Here is a 13,735-nt window from a genome sequence, read left to right on the forward strand (position 1 = left end):
GTTGCCGGGATGACCGCAGAAGACAGAACTTACAGCGAGACCAGAGTCAGAGCACAAAGGAAAGACCAACCAGGTGATCACAACCCGAGAACGGACGAGACTTCAGGGGCGAAGGCCAAGCTGGGGGGCAGGAAGACAGCCAGCCACCGTTTCAGGCTGCCGTCTACAAGGAGGGCCAGTTCTGGCCGCGTTCCCCGCCTCACTTCTTCCCCCTGTATGGAATCCCAGCCTGTGCACCTGACGACCATCGGTCCGTAAGTGTCATCCGAACCCCAGTCCCCCTCAGCGCACACCCATACCAAGTTTGGCCTGTTGATACCAAAGAGAGTGATTTCTCCCATAAAGAGACAATGGCAGTCATTGTTGGCAAGTTGGCTTCCACGTTTCGAGCAAATCGGGGTCGGGTCTGCTTGTTTGGGTACTCAGACAAGAACGGGGCTTGTGCCCCCAAAGTGTGCTCTGAGTGCACGATCCCCCAACATGGTCAGGAATCCTGGGGCGGCAACAATGGAGTAATCTGTCTTTTATTTTTTCCCATGCCGGTCCCTCCACGCCAGGGGCTAAGATTACCCAACTCCGCTCCAGGTGTAGGACTGACATTCATCTTTCTACCCACTGTCCTGCGATATTGTGAAAGGGATCATTTCTACTCAACACTTAAAGCCTGTGTTCCCTGTCACATCTGATGATAGGATTTCCCTCGCCTGTATTAGGTTTACGTTATTCAGATACTGTATCAAAGGGCCGTTGTTTTATTGAGTCAGGAAAATAAATTAAGTCTTTGAGTGGTGGATGACTTCGATAAGCAACTCTATTTGTGGACACAGAGGGCGTGGGTGATTCTCGATGTCTCTCTAGCTGAACTTATCTATCCCGGGACTGCTCCAGCTTGCCTAGAATTCAGACGGCTGTGCAGGAAGCCACTGGCTGTGGGGCACAGAGAAGCTTTTCTGCTCTGTTTATTAAATGGGGTGTTGGTTTGCAGCACACTGATTTAAAGCATGAGCTCTCCGCAGGCAATATCCCTCATGTGTGCAGTGAGGATTTCAGCTTGGATTCCTGTGACGGTTGAAAATCAAACCTTTCTTTTGTGGAAAATAGATCGCTACTACTTAGCAAGGATTCTAATGAAAGAACCCTATCCAAGATCACTCAAGAGTGAGACGTCACCGCAGACTGAAATTTGTCGGTCGAGCAGTTTGTCGTGGCAAAGAGTTGACCTCAATTAAGGAACGAGAGACAACAGAGAAAGAATTGAAGATGGAGAAAAAACATGAAATTAGCATTTATTGAAGGTCTCCTTCAAATTAGTTTCCATGCTAATGATCGTAGATGGATATTTATGTAAACCTCTCAGGAAATCCTCTTTTATAGATGAGGAAGTTAAGCACTGGTAGATCAGGTTACACACTCAGTGTAGACCCAGGAGATGATAGAGCTGCCTCCAATGTCATGCTCCACTATCATTTTATACAACAGCACGTGATAATATTTAACCCTGCAGGATGGTGTTTCTCGACTGTTTAGACCGGTAAGCGCATCAGTCATACAAGCTAAGGTTCCTTTAAAAAAATTAATACGCACATTAAAAAACAAGACAAAGGGGGGCGCCTGGGTGGCTCAGTCGGTTGAGCATCCGACTTCGTTTCAGGTCATGATCTCGTGGTCTGTGAGTTCGAGCCCCACGTCGGGCTCTGTGCTGACAGCTCAGAGCCTGGAGCCTGCTTCGGATTCTGTGTCTCCCTCTCTCTGACCCTCCCCCATTCATGCTCTTTCTCTGTCTCAAAAATAAATGTAAAAAAAAAAAAATTAAAAAAAAGAAATATTTAAAAAACAAGACAAAGGTGGTCATGTATGTTTACACTTGGTGCTTTGATAAATAAAACATTTTATGGCATTATTGTTCTTTTTAAAAATTAATCGGCACAACTTTGGAAATGAGTAAGAATCTATAAGATTAAGGCAAAATAAATTGCATATAAGTACAATAAATAAAACATTTTATGGCATTATTGTTCTTTTTAAAAATTAATCGGCACAACTTTGGAAATGAGTAAGAATCTATAAGATTAAGGCAAAATAAATTGCATATAAGTACAATAGAGTTGTGGTCAATAAAGTTGTTTCTCATGTGGATAGAGTAACAATTTTGTTACCGCCACGTATGTTTGCTGAGGCCGAACGATTAAGTAAATGGAATTTTCGGGGTTCAGATAAAGTATGTGGAATTATTGGGGTGCCGATAAGGAAGGAGAGGGGACTATAATCATTCAAGTGCTAATTGGTTAGAGTTAAAGACGGTGATACTCGACTAGCTTCATGCAGACACGTAAGGTTACAGTAGAAATATTCATACATGTGTGCACACACGGGTTGACATACACACATAAACACACACGTGTCTTTCCTTGCTCTGTGAGCTGAGAGGGCCCAGAAACAATGACACCTGAGTAGCATTTAATGCCCAGAGCTTGGTTTCGAATATCGTTCACCAGTAAGAGGAACCAGGACTCCTTGGAGAGATAGTTTGTTTTCAAACCACGGCTGAGACTTTAAAGGTGATCCGGGAGTATCTCGCAGCCTCCCCACCCCCCAAAACAAAATGGTGTTAAGCAAGAATGAAAAGAAAAACCCACCACCATGACAGGACACAGGAGTCAAGGGGCAGAGCCTGATGGTCAGAACTAGAAAAACTAAGTATCAAAATAAATAAAGTAGGATTGGAGGGGCGCCTCGGTGGCTCAGTCGGTCAAGCGTCCGACTTCAGCTCGGGTCGTGATCTCACAGTTCATGGGTTCAAGCCCCACGTAGGGCTCTATGCTGGCAGCTTGGAGCCTGGAACCTGCTTCGGATTCTGTGTCTCCCTCTCTTTCTGCCCCTCCCTGGCTCACACTCTGTGTCTCAAAAAAAAAAAAAAAAATGAAGAAACATTAAAAAATTAAAAAAAAATAAGTGGTGGAGAAGAGACAATATCTCGTGCAGAAGAATTCCCAGTACTATGTGTAGACACTGTGTGCTCGGGAAGAGGGAGCACAATTCAAATACCCCTATGTGAGGGCTGCAGAGTGATTTGCCTCCAAAGAGCATAGTATGGTCGGGGGGGTGGGGGACAGGGAGGAGAGAGTCACTTCACCAGAGGGAAACCTGGCAGACCTGACCTCAGCCAGGTGATCGGGGTCAATGCTGACAGTGATCAGTCATGTTCCCAGGAGACATCGTTCATAGGGTGTGATGAGAATGACACCTTACCTCTGATCTTCTCCCCCGCAAACTGAGAAAAGCATCAGACGATCCAGACTGAGGGACGATCTGAGAAATATCTGACCAGTGGTCTCTAAAATTGTTGGGGTGACAGAAAATGGACAGAAAGAAATGGCAGTAGGCTGGAGGCTTCCCCCAGTAACATGTTGGTACTGGCCCAATGCTCTGCTCTAAAGTGTACCCTTAACAGGGAACCTCGCCGTGAGGGATGTGGGAATTCTCTACTCTCTTTGTATTTTTTCCAAAAACCTAAAAAGCTTCTAAAGTAAGAAGTATACTTTGGAAACCAGTAACTCCCAAAAGATGGCATGATTGAATACATTTTAAAAAAATTAATGTTTATTTATTTTTGAGACAGAGACAGAGCGCGAGTAGGGGAGGGGCAGAGAGAGAGAGAGAGGGAGACGCGGAATCCGAAGCAGGCTCCAGGCTCCGAGCTGTCAGCCCAGAGCCCGATGCGGGGCTCGAACCCACGAGCCGCGAGATCATGACCTGAGCCGAAGTCGGATGCTCAACCGACCGAGCCGCCCAGGCGCCCTGATAATTGAACACAGTTTTAACTGAGGGTCACTGCCCTTTTTTCACGGTACAGTCTTACAGAGACGACCAGGTAGAGGCCGTACCGGAGAGCCAGAGAAGAGAACCCTGGGCTTTTGAGTGCCCGCAAGGGCCTCACAGCCTGGTCACTCTCCTGGTCGGTAACCCGTGTCCCGTCTGGACTCGACAGCTGGCCACAGCTGTTGGCCTTCCTCTTCCACCTCCCTGCCTGGGCCCTGAAAAAGCAAAGACTGTGTCATGGAACACCCGGGATACCTGAGCTCCTGGGCACTGAAATGGAGAGAACAACATGGAATGTGGTGAGACATGTCCCTGTGTGGAAGGACCCGGGGCCGTGGCACCTGTCCCAGGTCATCTGGGTGGGATTTCACGTGGGTGCTCTGCGCTATGTGTTTTCGTTATGCCTCTTTTGCTGTGTTGTTTCACTCTTCACTGAATTCTAGTCCATGGAGGGGAATCCAGATTGACAGACCACAGTGTTTATATAACTGTTCTCCACATCCTTATGTGTCACTTCATTCCTCAAAATGTTCTTGGCCTTACGAAATTGCATCCAATGATATTAAAACCGATAAGAAGAACTTGTGTCCAAACATCTGATGAAGGATGAAGGTTATGAGGGAAGATGGGGATGAAATCACTGCAGTGGGAAATTGCTACATAAAAACCTTCTCCGAGGCTCTGGCATCTACCAACGATCAACCCAAAATACGGTTCTGGATTTTCTAGCAAGCAGTAAGTGAAAGGACATATGATTCGACAGATACATCGAATTCTATAATTCTCTCTTCACAGTGAGATAAACATGGCTCAGCTGGAATGAATACAAAGAAGGCTTTCAGGGCTTGGAACTATTTTGTTTCTTGGTCTGGGTACTGGTCACACAGGTGTGCAGTTTGTGGAAATTCACCGAGCTGCCGAACTCTGTTAACGTGGCGTTTTCTCTATGCATATTCTACCTCAGTAAGTTTCGAAGTCAGTGGAAAGGATTCACCTTGAGTTAAAGTTGGCCCAAAAGCAAAGGAACTATTTGGTGAATAGGTATGACGAGAAGGGTATGTCTTCAAATATCAGGGGGAGACGAAATGTCAGTTGCTTCGGTAGCTTTCTGAAAGAGTCATTTTAAGGAAGACAATACATGATATGGTGAATAGAGCCCATCATATCCACCCGTTGTCCCTGCCTGTTTAAAATAAACGCAATCATGTATTTCAGAGGAATGTTTCTTTGTTTCCCAGTGAACACTCATGGTGTCATGACAGTCTTACTTGCTAAAAAAATCTAACAAAATGGACTCCGAAATGCTGGTTCGTGTTCCTACAGAGATGCAAGGGGTCTTGTTCCTTGTCTGCTTCCTTCCAAACTTTCAGTTCTTGGCATAAAGACCATCTTCCCAAAACCCTTCCCAGAGAATGGCTCCCTCCCTGCGAACTTCCCTGCTTCTTCTACATGCCTGTCTAATTTTCTTCATAGAATTGATCGATATTGGAACTCTACATTCTACTACCTATTCAATGTCCATCTTTTTGATGAGAATACACGTTTCCTAAACATAGAAGGCTAAAGACGGAGGCTTCTTTTACGGCTGGGTCCCCAAATTTTAGAATGGTGCTTTGTATGTGGTGCAGATGAAATAAATGTTTGTTGAGTAAAGAAGAATTGACTGGATGACCAATGGGTAGAGGAGGTAGAGTAATGGACCAAACTGCATTTTTCTTTTTTTGTAATTCTCCCCAGTGTTACTCTCAAATACACTTTTGAATATGAAATGGAACCTTGGTTTCAAGATTACTGTCTTTGATAAGTGCCTGGGGGGTAGGTTTTCTCGGTTGCTGATACATATAATGCCCCAAATTTCTTAAGTGTGCTGCATGCGAGTTCCTTGGTATCATCTTAAACCACTCTTAAATAAATCAAAGCTTGCTAAAAGTAATCTGGAGCATTTCTAGCTTCTCCCTGTGAAGACCAGCTTGACTGAAAACCCTCTGTATACTTGACAATTTGCCCTCTTGATATCTGTTTTAGAGCTTATGTTGAACCCATGCTTGTGTTTTTGTGCCCGGAGCATCTGACTCAGCAGTCCAGGAGACATCACAATGGATTTCGATTTTCAGCATGCTGGAGAATGACTGCTTATCTCTGTTATATGTCTTTCCACCTCCACCTAGGACTTCCCCCAAATGATATTTTTCCTAAGGACACAGCCATACACTGAATTGCTTTTACAGCTACTGAAATCGGGAGCATCTGGGTGGCTCAGTCGGTTGAGCGTCTGACTTCGGTTCAAGTCATGATCTCATGCTCTGTGAGTTCGAGCCCCACGTCAGGCTCTCTGCTGACAGCTAGGAGCCTGGAGCCTGCTTCGGATTCTGTGTGTGTCTCTCTCTGCCCCTCCCCCACTCATACTCTGTCTCTCTCTCTCTCTCTGTCAAAAATAAATAAACATTAAAAAATTAAAAAAAAAATTAAAAAAAATTAAACTACTGAAATGAGAGGCACCTGGGTAGCTCTGTCAGTTAAGCATCTCACTCTTGATTTTGGCTCAGGTCATGATCTCAAGGTTCGTGAGTTTGAGCCCCACGTTGGGGGCTACGCTGACAATGTGGAGCCTGCTTGGGATTCTCTCCCCGTCTCTTTGCCCCTCCCCCCATCAAAATAAATAAATAAACATTGGGAAAAAAAACTACTGAAATTGTACGGATGGTTAACAAGCGTAGGAATGGAGTCTGGAACTCCTACAACACGCGATCTTCTATAAAGTGGCGAGTAGTGTCACTGCAACTATGTGCGTGCTGCTGGCTGGATCGTGGAGTCCGTGGGGGAGGGGAGGGGAGGTGGCTCTGGAAGCTGGAGTCTGGGCCCTTGTGACAAGAAGCAAAGCAGGCTGTGATGTGTGCTGTGTTGTGATGTGATGCGATCATCCAGGGCGTTTGGGGGAAGCAGTGCCCCCCATTACGTCTTAGGGTGGGAACAAAGCCCAAACTGAAAATGAAAACATAAGAGGGCAAGAACCACAGCAACAGGAGAGTCAGAGGGTTCTGGGGTTCATAGCAGAGGAGAAATTGGAAGATAGTCATCCATGTTGCATGGGGGCTTATGGAGGCAGCTTTGAGGCGTCAAACAGGGCCTGATAAGTCACTGGTGGGGACTGAATATTTGTGTCCCCCAAATCCGTACGTCAGAGCCTTACCCTCCCAATGGCAGCATTATGAGACAGAACATTTGGGAGGTAATTATGTTTAGATGAGGTTTGAAGGTGGACCTCTTGTGATGAGATGAGTGCCCTTGTAAGAACAGGAAGAGACTGCAAAGCCCTCTCTCTCTCTCTCTCTCTCTCTCTCTCTCTCTCTCTCTCCATGGACACAAAGGGGCCAGGGGAGGATGCACCAGCATGACACCTGTCTGCAAGTTGGGTGGAGGACCATCACCAAGGATCAGATCTGCTGGCACCTTGATCTTGGACTTCCAGCCTCCAGAACTGTGAGAGGTAGATTTCCGTTGTTTAAACCCCTAGTCTGTGGGGTTTTGTTACGACAGCCCAGCTGACATGACACTGAGGACAGAGGGAGGGGAGCAGTAGTGGGGTATGTGGGCAGCTGGTGAGAGACCGTCACTGGGAGCCAGCAAAGTGACTAGAATCCATTAACAAGAGCGATCTAAGAGGGGAGATGTGGTCATGCCATTTGTGAGCATAGGCGATGGACTTCCGATACTCTTTTGAGTAAGAACAAAGAAATTTGGAGTGTGTCAGAGTTTTGTTGTTGTTGTTGTTGTTGAGGGCAGAGTCATAGATTTAGTTTTTGCAACTGCTGTCATCATAGAAGCCATACTTTTTCCCTACTTGGTGTAATTCCGAGAAGTGGGGGCTAAAAATGACGTGCGTAACTATTTCTGCTCTGTGAGCAGTCCCAAGCACCCTTGAGGAAAACATCTTTCCCATCTGTATGTCTTCAGCACCCAGGTGTGCCTAGGCATTCCTGGCGATGAGATGGAAAGTTCAGGAACAGTCATCACCTGGGAGTAGGTCTCTACGGCGATGGTCACAGAGGCAAGGGAGCCTAGCTGCAGGTGCTGAGGGGGAGACAGAACACCAGATCTGAAGGAAAGGCAGCCAGATCTTTGGAATCCTGTTCAGAAGTTTGCAAGTGGAGGCCAGAAGACTCAGAGGGTTCTGCTGCAAGTAACCAAAACCTTGACTCTTCTGGTATTAAAGAAAAGGAGGACTTTTTTTATTGTCTCAATTCACCAGCCATCCTCAGGTGACTTAGGGTAAAGTACCTGTCAGTATCTTACAACTTGTCTTTCTGCTCGCTTGCCCTTTTGTGGTTGGGGGATAGATGCTACTATGCTGGACCCCGTATTCAGGCACGTCCAGGTCCAGTAGCAGAAGGGACACTCCCTTCCCTTCCCTTCCCTTCCCTCTTCTGTGTTTGTTTTAGTTTGTTTTATTTTAATTAAAGGGAAACCACTTCTCAGAAACCCCCAGTTGACCTGCCCTTACATTTCACTGGTCAGAACTACATCACAGAACCAGCAACATAAATCAAGCTCTGGTAGGAAGAATGGAATTGTCACGATTGGTTCAGACAAGTTGGGGCTTTATCAAGGGACACTCTTCTTGTCCTAAAAGGTGGTTATACTCAGCGGTCTGTTAATACAAAATGCGTGAGTCATGTACCTTGTGTAGGACATTGACAAGAGCAAATATGGAGAGTGGCCTGATAGACGAGCATAGATGAAAATCACGTCCTAAAGCCTACAGGCCGAATTAGCCACATAGGTAAGGGTCTGCGGCAGCAGTCTCAGGGGAGAAGAAAATCACAGGCTGATGTAAGAGTGAGCAGGTTGAACACTGACTTCCTTACAAACTGTCTTACTTGTCGTTCCGCCGACATCTCATGCTTACTGCTCACCTTCAATTTTTACACTCTCCCACCTTTCCTGTGCGCAGTGAGGACCCCGGTCCTCACTCTCTTCTCTGCGCCCTGGGTTCTATGGGGTGCCTCACTCTTCATTCCACATTAGCTCACCCCTTCCATGACTGCATTTATCACTTCCATCAGAGTCTTGGATTACTTCTTCAGAGCCCTCGCTAGCTCTGACTCTGAAAACATGACAAATGTTCTTTCCCATGGCCCAGATTGTAATAGACGCTCATTAAATCCTTGCTGCAGAAAGACCCAGATGATCTCCCCAAACCTTGAGCCCAATGAGTCCCAAAACTGGAATGTCACCAAATTTTCAGTCTAGGGAGAACATGATCCTGCTAGGGAGAAGATCAGATATAAAACATCTGGGAAGGTAAACAGGACCCAATTCTTATGGATATAAAAGACACAGTATTTTGACTTATTTTTACATATTCATAGCACTACGAAGCTATACTCGCTTACTGCAAACAGCTCTGGAAAACCCAATTTTGTTGAGACTCGAGACTTTGGAGTTACTGTATCTTAAATCAGTACATAAAAGACTTAGTTGTTAACATTCAACTTTGCTTTGTGAAGCCATGAAATTGCCTTTGTGTTACTTTATTGCTTGAATACATTTGAAAATAATTCAATATCCATTTAAGGAAGATTGAGCAGAGGGGTTCTTTTAGTCTGAATACACGAGTGACTAGTTCTTTAAAATAAATATCCATTAAATAATAGTAATCTGTATATGAATCTTATCAAAATGCTTTAAGGCAACCACAGTTAATGAGTTGATCATTATTACTGTTGCAAAAAAAACTAACTATCCGGGGAAAAGCTGCTCCTCTGCGTGAAGCTATTATAATCTGACTATGCACTCAGGAACCGATGACTGTTTGTACGGTTTCCTTTTAAGTCTTGATTTTACAAATTAGGAGCTCAAGAATCACCAGGATAAAAATCAACAGCTATGGGTTTGGACATTTGTGGTGATGTGACCTCTCTGAGCTTCTGAGTCCATTTCTAAGCCGAAGTTACTGACCCTTTTGTGTCCCTTCCCAGACCGTACATGGCAATGGACATGAGTGCTTCACATACATTATGAGAGGCTGCCAAAGATTTGGGGTTATCATTACTTCTGGTGTTGCCTTACTGGAAGACTCAGAACAAATCTGATAATGCCCTCAGCCCAGAGCCCACCTGAGGGCATAAGAGCTACTTCCAGAACAATTGTAGGGATTAGGAATACCGTTCTTGGCAATGCTATCCCAAAGCATTGAGGAATCAGCAGAGGATATAGGGCCAAGATTATTACCCCTCCTAGTGCACACCTGTCGGATTTTACCTGTAGAAGAAATACACTCCTCCTTCCTTGTGATACAGACGAGATCCCTGAGCATTTCCCCCATTAGCCACAGGAACTCACTAGTTGTAAGCTCATTTCTCAAGTTTTAGTTGATTACCACGTCTCACACACACAGTGAGTTCCGAGGACTGCAGTGTGGACTAGAGGCCATGTGACTGGACACAGAATTTTCTCAGGGAAGGAGTTCAGTTTGCAACAGCCTCTGCTCCACACCCGACCTTTCTCCTCTGCCTCCATTCTAACCCTACCCACACTGCACACACGGGCACACGGGGCTCCGGTCACATCAAAATCCCACCATTCCCAACCATCTCTCTGCATTTGTACACGCTGTGCTTCGTGCCCAGAATGTTCTTCCTTCTCTTTTCGCCTAGGAAGTACATATCCCCCCTCAAGATGAGCACAGGTGATACTTGAGTTCTTCAAAAGGGTCCCAACAACTCTCCTTTGTTTACTCTCACAGTGCACTTCAAGGACATCAGTCATGGCATTTCGCACACTTGTATCGATCCTTCTCTTTTTTTTAATTTTAATTTTAATTTTTTTTTTAATTTTCATCCAAATTAGTTAGCATATAGTGCTACAATGATTTCAGGAGTAGATCCCTAGTGCCCCTTACCCATTTAGCCCCTCTCCCCCACCCCCACAACCCCTCCGGTAACCCTCTGTTTGTTCTCCATATTTAAGAGTCTCTTCTGTTTTGTCCCCTCCCTGTTTTTATATTATTTCCCTTAGGTTCCTTCCCTTAGGTTCATCTGTTTTGTCTCTTAAAGTCCTCATAGGAGTGAAGTCATAGGATTTTTGTCTTTCTCTGACTGACTAATTTCACTTAGCATAATACCCTCCAGTTCCATCTGCGTAGTTGCAAATGGCAAGATTCCATTCTTCTTGATTGCGGAGTAGTACTCCCTTGTATATATAGACCACATCTTCTTTATCCATTCATCCATCGATGGACATTTGGTCTCTTTCCATACTTTGGCTAATGCTGATAGTGCTGCTATAACCATGGGGATGCATGTGTCCCTTCGAAACAGCACACCTGTATCCCGTGGATAAATGCCTAGCAGTGCAATTGCTGGGTCGTAGGGTAGTTCTATTTTTAGTTTTTTGAGGAATCTCCATACTATTTTCCAGAGTGGCTGCACCAGCTTGCATTCCCACCAGCAGTGCAAAAGAGACACTCTTTCTCCGCATCCTCGCCAACATCTGTTGTTGCCTGAGTTGTTAGCCATTCTGACAGGTGTCAGGTGGTATCTCATTGTGGTTTTGATTTGTATTTCCCTGATGATGAGTGAGGTGGAGCGTTTTCTCATGTGTCGGTTGGCCATCTGGATGTCTTCTTTGGAGAAGTGTCTATTCGTGTCTTTTGTCCATTTCTTCACTGGAGTATTTGTTTTTTGGGTGTTGAGTTTGATAAGTTCTTTATAGATTTTGGATACTAACCCTTTATATGATATGTCGTTTGCAAATATCTTCTCCCATTCTGTAGGTTGTCTTTTCGTTTTGCTGATTGTTTCCTTCGCTGTGCAGAAGATTTTTATTTTGATGTGGTCCCAATAGTTCATTTTTGCTTTTGTTTCCCTTGCCTCTGGAGACGTGTTGAGTAAGAAGTTGCTGCGGCCAAGATCAAAGAGGTTTTTTACTTTCTCCTCGAGGATTTCAATGGCTTCCTGTCTTACATGGAGGTCTTTCATCCATTTTGAGTTTCTTTTTCTGGATGGTGTAAGAAAGTGGCCCAGGTTCATTCTTCTGCATGTCGCTGTCCAGTTTTTCCAACACCACTTGCTGAAGAGACTGTCTTTATTCCATGGCATATTCTTCCCTGCTTTGTCAAAGGTGAGTTGGCCATGTGTTTGTGGGTCCATTTCTGGGTTCTCTATTCTGTTCCATTGATCTGAGTGTCTGTTTTTGTGCCAGTACCATACTGTCTTGATGATTACAGCTTTGTAGTATAACTTGAAGTCTGGGATTGTTATGCCTCCTGCTTTGGTTTTCTTTTTCAAGATTGCTTTGGCTATTTGGGGTCTTTTCTGGTTCCATACAAATGTTAGGATTATTTGTTCTAGCTCTGTGAAGAATGCTGGTGTTATTTTGATAGGGATTGCATTGAATATGTAGATTGCTTTGGGTAGTATCGACATTTCAACAATATTTGTTCTTCCCATCCAGGAGCATGGAATCTTTTTCCATTTTTTTTTTTTGTCTTCTTCAATTTCTTTCATAAGCTTTCTATAGTTTGCAGTATATAGATTTTTCACCTCTTTGGTTAGATTTATTCAATCCTTCTTAAATGTAAGGATGGATTGAAGCCTTATTTTTTTTCCCCATTCTGTAGACACAGAATCTAATAGTTGTTGAAGACATAAGACAAGGCTGGGTATAGTATTCTATGTTCTCACAAGAAGAGTATAGCAATGGAAGATTTGAGAGGCCTTGGTTATTGGAGATGGCCCTAGCATTTAAGCCCATCTGGAGAATTCTTCAATATTGAGTGAAACCTTAGCAACCTTTATCAACCTCTCTTCATGACACAAAAGGAAGTAAGACCAGACAAAGCTTTGTTTGTTTGTTTTCTACACCCTAGCAAATATTGATGGACGCTGCATTAAGAAAACCTAATGTTTTAATAAAATATTCTCTTTAAAATCCAATTTCCTTGGGGCGCCTGGGTGGCGCAGTCGGTTAAGCGTCCGACTTCAGCCAGGTCACGATCTCGCGGTCCGTGAGTTCGAGCCCCGCGTCAGGCTCTGGGCTGATGGCTCAGAGCCTGGAGCCTGTTTCTAATTCTGTGTCTCCCTTTCTCTCTACTCCTCCCCCGTTCATGCTCTGTCTCTCTCTGTCCCAAAAATAAAAATAAACGTTGAAAGTAAAATCCAATTTCCTTTGGACATGAATCACCCATCTTTTCCTTGTTTTGTTGGTACCTACCAAACCCTCCCTCAGTCTTGATCATCCATTGGCTCCTGCCTCCTGCTCTGCTCTCCTTCCCCTCCCTTGGCATCTTTTCAAGTGACTTGAATATTAACATAGAGGACCCGTTCCATTGTCTAGAGTCTCATCTTTTTAGCAGCTCATTTCTAACAACCATTCTTCCATTTCTCGCCCAGCTACCCACTGTCATGGTGTACCCGGACTTTACCACAGGAATTTCCAGGATCTTTACTTTTGCTCTCTCCACTGCCCCTGTTCATCATCTTATCACACCCCCTACTTGGTTTATCCTTCACTATCCTGCACTGTGTGTCCCCTGGTACAAATACCCTCACCCTGTGGCCCCTACTCCTCTGTCCTCAGTGGCAAAATGCTAACCCTGCCACATCAGCTCTCAAATAAGCCCATGTCGCTCAGCTGCTACATGTCCCAGAATACATTCATGTAACTGTGACGTCTAATATCACTACCGGTTTATGTCCAAATGTATTGAACAGACATCTGTATTCTATTCCCCTAGGAAGTTTAACACACTATTCTCAGGGTTGATGAGTTCAACTTCTAGCCCTCTCATACCTCAACTCCTAGCTAATAATCTTCCTTTTCCCCAACAAAAAGATGCTTCAGTCTCTGAATTTTTTGTCCATGTACCATGATTTTCTTCCCATTTCAAAGACAGAAGTATCCTGGCTTCTACCTG

The sequence above is a fragment of the Leopardus geoffroyi genome, chromosome A3 (genome assembly GCF_018350155.1).
Source record: "Leopardus geoffroyi isolate Oge1 chromosome A3, O.geoffroyi_Oge1_pat1.0, whole genome shotgun sequence".
Lineage (NCBI taxonomy): Eukaryota > Metazoa > Chordata > Mammalia > Carnivora > Felidae > Leopardus > Leopardus geoffroyi.